The sequence below is a fragment of the Mandrillus leucophaeus genome, unplaced genomic scaffold (genome assembly GCF_000951045.1).
Source record: "Mandrillus leucophaeus isolate KB7577 unplaced genomic scaffold, Mleu.le_1.0 Scaffold25, whole genome shotgun sequence".
NCBI lineage: Eukaryota > Metazoa > Chordata > Mammalia > Primates > Cercopithecidae > Mandrillus > Mandrillus leucophaeus.
The window spans coordinates 7,723,947-7,733,719 of NW_012102587.1; positions in this window are offsets into that span (position 1 = coordinate 7,723,947).

The window sequence follows — 9,773 nt, forward strand, 5'->3', positions numbered from 1 at the left end:
ATGTAAAAAGCTCCTCAGCAAATTCAAAAGCAAATTCAAAAGAACAGAAATCATAACAGTCTCCCAGATCACAGAGCAATCAAATTAGAACTCAAGATAAAGAAACTTATTCAAAACCACACAACTACATGGAAATCAAACAACCTGTTCCTGAATGACTCCTGGCAAATAATAAAATTAAGACAGAAATCAAGAAGTTCTAATGAGAATACATAGAGACAGGAGGGGAACAACACACATTGGGGCCTGTTGGAGGTGTGCAGGGAGGGAGAACATCAGGATAAATAGCTAATGCATGATGGGCTTAATACCTAGGTGAGGGGTTAATAAGTGTAACAAACCACCATGGCACACATTTACCTATGTAACAAACCTGCACATCCTACACATGTATCCTAGAACTTTAAATTAGATTAAATTAAATTAAGAAATCAAGAAGATATTTGAAACTAATAAGAATAAAGAGACAACACACCAGGATCTCTGGGGTGCAGCTAAAGCAGTGTTAAGAGGAAAATTTATAGCACTAAAATGTCTACATCAAATAGCTAGAAAGATCCCAAGTCAACAACCTAACATCACAAGAACTAGAGAACCAAGAGCAAACAAATCTCAAAGCTAGCAGAAGACAAGAAATAACCAAGATCAGACAGGAACCAAAGGAAATAGAGACGTGAAAAAACCTTCAGAAAATCAACAAATCCAGGAACTTGTTTTTTTGGCAAAAATTAATAAAAGAGCTAGACTGCTAGCTAGACTAATAAAGAAGAAAAGAGAGAAGAATCAAACAGATGCAATCAGAAATGATAAGGGGAATATCACCAGTGACCCCACAGAAATGCATATTTAAATATATTTTTGGCCAGGCATGGTGGCTTATGCCTATAATCCCAGCATCCTGGGAGGCCAAAACAGGAGGATCACTTCAGACCAGGGGTTCAAGACTGGCCCAGGAAACATAGTGAGACCCTGGCTGTACGAAAAATAAAATAAAAATTTGACAATCATGGTTGTGCACTCCTGTAGTCCTAGATATTCAGGAGGCAGAGGTGGGAGGATCACTTGAACCTAGAAGTTCGAGGTTACAGTGACCTGTGATTGCACCACTGCACTTCAGCCTGGGCAACAAGAGTGAGAACCTGTCTCAAAAATAAATAAATACATTTTTACTGTATCATTCTCATTGATTAAAGGCTTCCTAGAGCATAAGTTCCAGTTTAAAAGTAATTTTTCTAGAATTTTGAAGCATTGCTCCATTTTGTTCCAACTTCCAGTGTTACTCTTGAGAAATCATGCCACTCTGATTCTCATTTCTTTGTTATGGGATGTGATCATTCTCTCTGTAAAATCTTAAGTTTCCTCTCTTTATCTCTAATGTTCTGAAATGTCATAATAATGTGCCTTTGTGTAGATCATTTTCCATTTCTTACACATGGCATTGGGAGGATCTTTTCGATCATGACATTGCTTTATTATTTCTGTGAAAATCCTCTCCCCTACTGTTTTATACTAGGATATCTGACCTCCTGGACATTTTCTTCATTCTATTTCCAACTCTTCTATTGAATTTTTAAATTTCAGCTACCATTTTTTAAATTCAAGAGCCCCTTCTTTTTTCTCTAATTATTACTGATGTGGTTTGGCTGTGTCCCCACCCAAATCTCATCTTGAATTGTAGTTCCTATAATCCCCATATGTTGTGAGAGGGACCCCGTGGGAGGTGGTTGAATCATGTGAGTGGTTACCTCCGTGCTGTTCTCATGATAGTGAGTGAGTTCTTGCAAGTTCTTGCAAGATGGTTTTATAAGGGGCTTTTCCCCCACTTCACTCTGCAATTCTCCTTGCTGCTGCCATATGAAGAAGAATGTGTTTGCTTTCCCTTCTGCCATGATTGTAAGATTCCTGAGGCCTTCCCAGCCCTGTGGAACTGTGAGTCAATTAAACCTCTTTCCTTTATGAATTACCCAGTCTTGGGTATTTATTCATAGCAGCATGAGAATGAACTAATACAGTTACTAACTATAATTAATAATTATCTTTAATTATAGTATAACAAGCTTTTAAGTGAGGTTTTTAATAAATTTGGAGTTGTGTCTAAGGCTGAAAGCCTAGAATGCCATCTATGCCCGTATTCCAAAAGAAGATGTTAGACATTCATGAAGGACTAACATACCATGCATTTACAGTAACATGAGTCTTGTGCCCATAGCCCACCTCTCAACTTTAGTCCCTGTGTGAAGAAAGAAAACTCCATAAAAAAGCTAGAGACTCTTTAGAGTGAGTTAGAATTTTTTTTTTTTTTTTTGAAGAGCGTCATATATGGGCACATGAACATTTAAAGTAGAAGTTTCTCTCCACCTCTTGGGTCAAGCAATGGGAGGCTTCATGTGCACACTGTAGACACTGAGTTACTTGCCAGGAGTGGAGACGAACATCTCAGTCCCCAGTCAGCTGCTGCTGAGCTGCAGAAATGTGTAGACTTGTTCTGTGTTTCTACTTGAGCGGAGAGTGGGGAAAGAGTATTCTTGGGAGAACTAGACCCATGTCCTCTGGATTTAGGGGGTTAGGTGGGTGGTGGGGCAGAAGGATTAGTGACTTCCACTCACCTAAGGCTGCCTGGAGATGCTTGTGTAGAAAAAAGAAGGGACTGTGGTGGGAATGGTCTAAACTTTCGTCATTGAATTAGACAGAGATTCATGAGTTTTTCCAAGAACTAAATGAGAAACCAGGAAAGTAATAGTGAGCTTGAGTTTCCACCCAAGAGTTCTGGCTCAACAGAATGAGCTTGCATCAAGAGTACTTGGGAAGAGAATTAGGGGACATCATGAAAGGTCAGCTGCATGGGGTTTCACCAAGTAAAGTGTGGGGAGAACAGTGTGAAGTCAAAAGTCTCACAGGAGAGTGAGAAAAAAAAAAAAAACTGTGCAAAAGCACCACCAGCAGAAAGGGTCAGCATTGGGGCACCTGCCACACAGAGGTACCAATGTCAGGTACGACCACCCAATAATATAGGACTGTCTTTTCCTCTTCTAACCCCTGCTCCCCTTGGGCATAATACTAAGGGGGGCAGAGAAGCATCAGCTGGTGAAGAGAGAAAGAAGGGTTTTGATGGAGACAAAAAGAATAGACCATAAACCCCCACTTCCATCTGGCAGAATTCAGGATCAGACCCAAGCTAGAAAGTGGGAGAAGATGTAGATTAGATAAAAGATGGAAGATTAGATTAGAGTGTACTTTTCAATACCCCAAAATGAGACTGTTCTAATCTCCAAAAGTGCCCAGAAAAGCCTTTGACTTTGCACAAGATATTATCCTGGTGTGGGAGAAAGAAAATCTGACAGAGAAAATTTAAAGATGACCAGCTTGTTTCCTGCCTGTTATTTGTCAAGTACAATTCATTTAAGAAAGTGGTTATAATAGCATTTTTGTTTCCTTTTCCATTCTCTGTGTCCTTGTAGAATCACACTTTTTCCATAATTTCAGTGGGATTTCAGGTGAGAGAAAAGATGGACACATGTGCTCAGTCCCTTTTTAAACTACAAGTCAATGTAACTGCCTTATTTATTTTATTATTTTATTATTATTATTATTATTTTGGACCAAAAGCTCCTTTTCCAGGAAAGACTAAGTTGACCTACTGATATTTGAGTGAGTAATCAATAGATAACAGGAAAATCCAAATTTCCACTTCAAATATTGGGCATATTCCCCTTACGTAAGTTCATTTAAGAGAGAAGTTTTAGCCGAGCATGGTAGTGCACACCTGTGGTCCCAGCTACTCAGGAGCCTGGGAGATCGAGGCTGCAGTGAGCCATGATTGAGCCACTGAATTCCCACGTGACTGACAGAGTGAGATCCTATCTCAATATAAAAAAAGAAAGTAAAGAAAAAAGAAAACAAAAAAGAAAAACTATAACTGTGGTCCATTATCTTGTAGCTAACCATCTGAACTAATTTCTCAGAAAGAACAGTCATTTACTGTCACATCTGCCACCTAGTGGCCACTCTGATGCACACATTATGCTAATACTTAGCCTACACCTTTTCATCCTTCACCCCTGCATCCAGCGTTCATTCATTCACCCATCCATTTATCCATCCATTCATCCACCCATCCACCCATTATCCCTTCATCCATCCATCCACCCATCATTCATATCCATTTACCCATCCATCCGTCTGTCTACACATACGTGCATGGTGCACTTATTTGGGTCAGGCTCTAGGCATACAGATAAACAGAATACATGAGCCCTTGACCTTCCTCGAGGAAGTGACAATCTAATGGGGGAGAAAAACATGTATTTTTCTTTCTTTGAGGGAGGATTCTAAAAGTTAAGTCTCCAATGTCCGAGTCTGTGTTTCAAGATTTTTTTAAAAATCTCAACTGGCTTCTTCCCTGTAATTTAATGAAATACTTAAGCCTTTGCCGTATTAAAGGGGAAAAAATCCAAAAAACAAACAAACTTTTCATAAATCATGCTACCTCTAACCATTTTCTTATTTCTTTCCTTTCATTCATAGCCAAGTTACAGGACACACATGGCCTTTTGGTCTACAGTGACTGACAAGTCATTGGCAAAAAATTGCCAGTTTTTAAGGTAACTGGTGGCAGTAAGTGGTTTTTACTGAAGGGCCTCTTTATTTCTTCTCTTCATGCAGGCCAAGATGTCAGGGTCAAAGCCATCTCAACTTCAAGAGACCCAAGATCCAGTGTAAAAATGGGATCCTAATTTCTAAAGTTCCAAGTACTCTGCCTTCCAGCTATACCTTCCTTTTTATGTATGGAAATTATGGCTCTGGAAGCTGCAAATTTTACAACAGTGGCAAAATAACACTAAAAAAATTTCAGAATTATAGTGGCTATTGCATAGAATGTTCCCGATGAACAACACCACACTTTTTAAAAAATTTAATGATTTATTTATTTACTTATTTTTATCTTTATTTTTTTGATACAAAGTCTTGCTATGTTGCGCAGGTTGATTTCAAACTCCTGGGCTGAAGCCATCCTCCCACCTTGGCCTCTCGAGTAGCTGGGACTCGAGAGGCAAGAGCCTCTGCACCTGGCTCAACATTGTGTTAGCAGCAGTGACGCTGTTTGTACAGATTCACTGTCTGCAGCAACTCAGTTCTTGCCTCCTTAAAAGAAAGAATTCATCTGAGGAGCATAACACACAGTGTGAAAGTATATTTTAAAAGTTTTAGAGCAGAAATGAAAGGAAGTAAAGTATATTTGGAAAAGGGCCAAGCAAGGAACTTGGGAGTTTCAAGTGCCTCCCCTTGACTTGGGGTTTATATGTTGGTGTGAGTCCAGGGTTTGTGTTTCTTCTCCCCTGATTCTTCCCTTGGGGAGGGCTGCCCACGTGCACAGTGGCCTGCCAGGACTTGGGAGGGGCCACATGTACAGTGTGTTTACTGAAATTGTGCACATGCTCATTTGAGGCATTTTTCCCTTACCCGTCACATATTCCCAGAAGAAGGTCATATACCAATTAAACTGCCATCTTGCCTCTTAGTGTGCATGCCTGGGCCCACTAGCCCAAGTCTTGAGATCTTATCGGGAAGCTGCTGCTCATCAGCTTCAGGTGTTTTCTGTCTATTGGGAGCGGGCCTTTCCCTGGCACCAGCTGTGACCAATTACAATGTTAGCGAGACAGTTTAACAACTGCCTGACCATCACTTGATAGTCGCCTGACATTCCTGGTGGAGGGGGGCCTCTTCTGCCCTGCTCATATCTGCCTAACTACCTACTCTAACAATTACACTTTAAGATTGATCCTTTCCCTTTCATGGGCAGTGATTGCTTTCCTGATCATCTCATTTCTTGTCCTGAGAACCTGGCTTGACTTTCCATCTCTCCGGGGTACATGGGTTGTTGGGTCTGTGTATATAGGTGGCCAGTCAAAAGGCTAGGAGCCTCAAGAATATGGCTAGACAGAAATGGAGCTGCAACCCATTTGCAGTTAGCAAAATATGGCCAGATAGAGATGTGGGTTGCACCTTACTTGCAGCTAGACTGATTGTGATACAGGAGAGAGAAAGAAATTATTTAGGCAGATAGTGACGGCAAAGAGTCCTCGGCAGAACTTCCCTTCTAACAAAAAAGCATAACCTGAAATCGTGTCTTTTCTAACAAAGAGCAACCTGAGAAATAGGGGTGCAAAACATAAAAAAGGAAGCTGGAAGTTCGCACAGGGGAATGCCAGCAACCGCACCTACAAAAAAGGGCTACCTGGGAGACAGGCATGTCTGCCATGGAAGCTCCATCTTCCCTTTTTTGTTAGCACATGTACAGTAAGAAAGAAATGGGCAACATGAAGAAGCTCAGGCAGAGAACCCATCTGCATAATAAAAGATTGGGGTGGGGGCTGCCAGAGATTCGCACCCTGTGCAGATGGCACTCCTGGTCCTAACTGATTTTTTGTGTCCTATGTAGATCAGACATCGCCTCCCTCTTAACTCATCTATAAAAACCACTGCATTTCACCACAAATAGGCAACGCGTTTTTCTGGGACACCTCTCTGTAGCAGAGAGCTATTCTCTTTCTTTTGCCTGTTAATCCTCCACTCTTAACCTTACTCTTTGTGTGTCTGCATCCTTGCTCTCCATGGCCACGAGGCAACGAATCTCAGGTGTCACCCCAGACAATGATGCCACTTCAATCATTGCAGCTCTCAAGGCATTATTTAAGTCTCTGGGTTTTTTTTGTTGTTGTCGTTGCTTTGTTGTTGTTGTTGTTGTTGTTGTTTTTGGCTGTTTTTTGGGAGTGGCTCTGGAAGAGCTGATCTACAGGGCTCTCAAATTAGGTCTACCCAGGGATGCCTTCAATAGGTATAAGCTGCTAATAGTGCCTTCAACGGTGCAGCTTCTAAAAGTATTTCAAAAAATTTTTATTGCATATTTTGAACGGCTTTTCACAAAATGCCAAATAAAAAGTTTGTGATTTATAAGAAAATTAAATCTACTGACCTTTTTGTTTAGCCCTGTTCATTGAAGAATTCCATCCTAAAGTCAGTAATCTAATTAAGAAACAAGCTCAATTGAAAAGACTGCCCATTGAACTAACTTGGTCTCCAAAATACAACTTTCTGTATTTAGCTAGCTATTCTGAAATTCCTTGTAAAAATAAATTTACATCTATAAACGAAATCTCCATTCTAAGGGTGTCTTCCTCTTAGTACCTAAATCACAATAGGAAGGACATTGGCTTAAAGCTTACATAACAAATTTTACTCTTATTTAAGGTAATTTTCCCAGCCATCTTGTCTTATCTGAGTCTTTTACCTACGCCCTTCTTTATCTCAGCAAATAGTGGCATTTAGATCTAAGTTCTACAAATTTTCCACCTTGTTTCACACAAATGTTATGACTTTGGAAATGCAAATTTAAGGCCACTTACCTAACAATTGTTTAGAGCAAGGAATAATCAATCATAAGATTGATAGTCTAAAGTGGAGAGAGATTTTGAAAACTGGAAAATGCAGAATATTTATTTATTTATTTATTTTTGAAACAGGGTCTCACTCTGTTACCCAGGCTGGAGTACAGTGGCACAATCGTAGCTCACTGTAACCTTGAACTTTCAGGCTCAAGCAATTCTCTCACTTCAGCCTCTGGAGCAGCTGGGACTACAGGAGTATACCACCATGCTCAACTAATTTTTTTTTTTTTTTTTTTGTAGAGACTGGGCCTCACTATGTTGCCCAGGCTGGCTTTGAACTCCTGGCCTCGAGTGATCCTCCCACCTGAGCCTCCAAAAGGGCTGAGATTATAGGTATGAAAAAATAAATAAATCTCAGGACCCCAAAATCACTAAGCCAAAGAGAAAAGTCAGGCTGGGAACTGCGAAGGGCAAACCTGCCTCCCATTCTATTTCTAAATAAGATGGCTACAAAGATTAAAAAAGCTACATGCCTCCCTCACAATTTGTCCACAAAATAATTCCTGGTGGACAAAGGACAGACAGAACTCAAAGTCATCCCTCTGCTCCCAGGAGACAAATGCACAGCTGACTGCTTCCTTTGGTTCAGTGGAAGGCTAATCAGAAACCCAAAATAATGCAACCATTTGTTGTTTATCTACCTATGACCTGGAAGCCCCCCTCCCGACTTTGAGTTGTCCCACCTTTCCAGGCCGAACCAATGTACATCTTACATGTATTGATCGATGCCTCATGTCGCCCTAAAATGTGTAAAACCAAGCTGTGCTCCGACCACCTTGGGCACATGTTGTTAGGACCTTCTGAGGCTGTATCACGGGTGCACCCTTAACCTTGGCAAAATAAACTTCCTAAATTGATTGAGACTTGTCTTAGATACTCTGGTTTACACAGGCATGAGTCACCATGCCTGGCTAGAAGAATCTTTAAAAAGCTGTAAGATCTGCTTCTCTCTGTGTGTCTGTGTGTCTATATGTATTACGTGTATGTGATATTTCTCTACCAAAATATCTTTAAAAAAGCTCTAATTTGCTTGAAGAAAACCTAAACACTTAGATCAAATATTTTAATGCCTTTTAGTTCACGTGATTTGAGTAAATCTTTGGTAAATAGGACGAGTTTATTACTATTGTTGTTTTTTGTTTTTTTTTAATAGTTAAAAGTTTTTTAATAACATTTTTCTTTGAAGAATAATATACATATAGAAAATGCAAATTTATATATGTACGGCTTGTTGAATTTTTTTAAAAAATTTATTTATTATTATTAGGAACCAAAAAAGAGCCCGCATCTCCAAGACTATTGTTGTTTTAATAAAAACAACTGTGTCTTGTGATCAGGAAAATACCCATGCATTTAACTTTAGAGTTCGTGCTTAGCATTTGCATCCTTTAAAAATGGGTTACATGGAAATAACTAGCCTTGTTTAATGGGCAATTCAAGAATTATTGTTAAGAGTGACTAGACTAGGCAAATATAGACAGGATAAAAGTTTATAAATAAAATTTTCATGGTTTCAAAAATCTTTGTAAGTAACTTAAAGTTATGTTATAAATAAGTAATAGATTCTCATGAAATGTCTGTATCATTTCTAAGTACGATAAAATGCTGAAACATTAATTGTTACACATAAGTTTAAGTTTGTTTCTGGCTTCTTAAATTGTACAAAAAGACAAAGTGCATTTAGCTCTGTTAGTAAATATGTTCTATTCCACATTAAAAAGTTGTACTTTAACCAGATACAACGAATGGCACATGCATGTAGTCCCAGCTACTTAGGAGGCTGAGGCAGGAGGATCGCTTGAGACCAGGAATGTGAGCCCAGCTTGTGTAACAGAGACCCCATCTCTAAAAGAAAAAGAAAAAAAAGAAAATTTGTACCTTCAAGAAGCACATATTTCTAGAAATTATGAAATGGTGCTAGTCTACAGAATTGGTTTGCAACTGCTAAGAATTAACAACTATAGTATAAATAATTAAAACTACTAGAAATAAGGGGAACAATTCAATATGCTAAGTAGGAAAGTGAGAATGTTTTGTTTACAAAAATTATAAGGAAGGCATAAAGTTGTGCTTTTTTCTCTTTGGGAGAAAAGTAATTTTGTCTAATTTTGATATTATTTAAAGATTGTTTCAAACTATGGATTTGGGAAGTAAAGAGAAGCAAGGAAAGAGGGAACCAGTAAGCAGGAGAAAGAGATTTTGTGTTTTATCAAGATAATTTCCTATGCTTCATACTGTCTTTATTAGATCTCTGATTACTTAAGAAAATTGAGTTAAAGCATTAAGATTTTTTCCTACAAATATGCTTTTTTTTTTTTTTTTTTTTTT